A 215-nucleotide genomic window follows, 5' to 3' on the forward strand; every position below is an offset into this window, starting at 1 on the left:
GCTTCAGTGTGGCAGAAGCTGAGGGCTGAGAGAATTGCAGAGGCTGGCTCGAGCCACGCTGCTGAGATGTTATCTTTTAGTTTCCCTGTAAACAATGAAGAAGGCTGTCATGTTGACATTTGTGACCTTTTAATTAGGACTTTGCCTCCGAGGAATGCAGAATGACCTTGCTGAACGAGCCTCTAAAGGTGGGGTTTCTGGTTTCTCCGTGAGAA

Source organism: Lissotriton helveticus, chromosome 8 (genome assembly GCF_964261635.1).
Source record: "Lissotriton helveticus chromosome 8, aLisHel1.1, whole genome shotgun sequence".
Classification (NCBI taxonomy): Eukaryota; Metazoa; Chordata; class Amphibia; order Caudata; family Salamandridae; genus Lissotriton; species Lissotriton helveticus.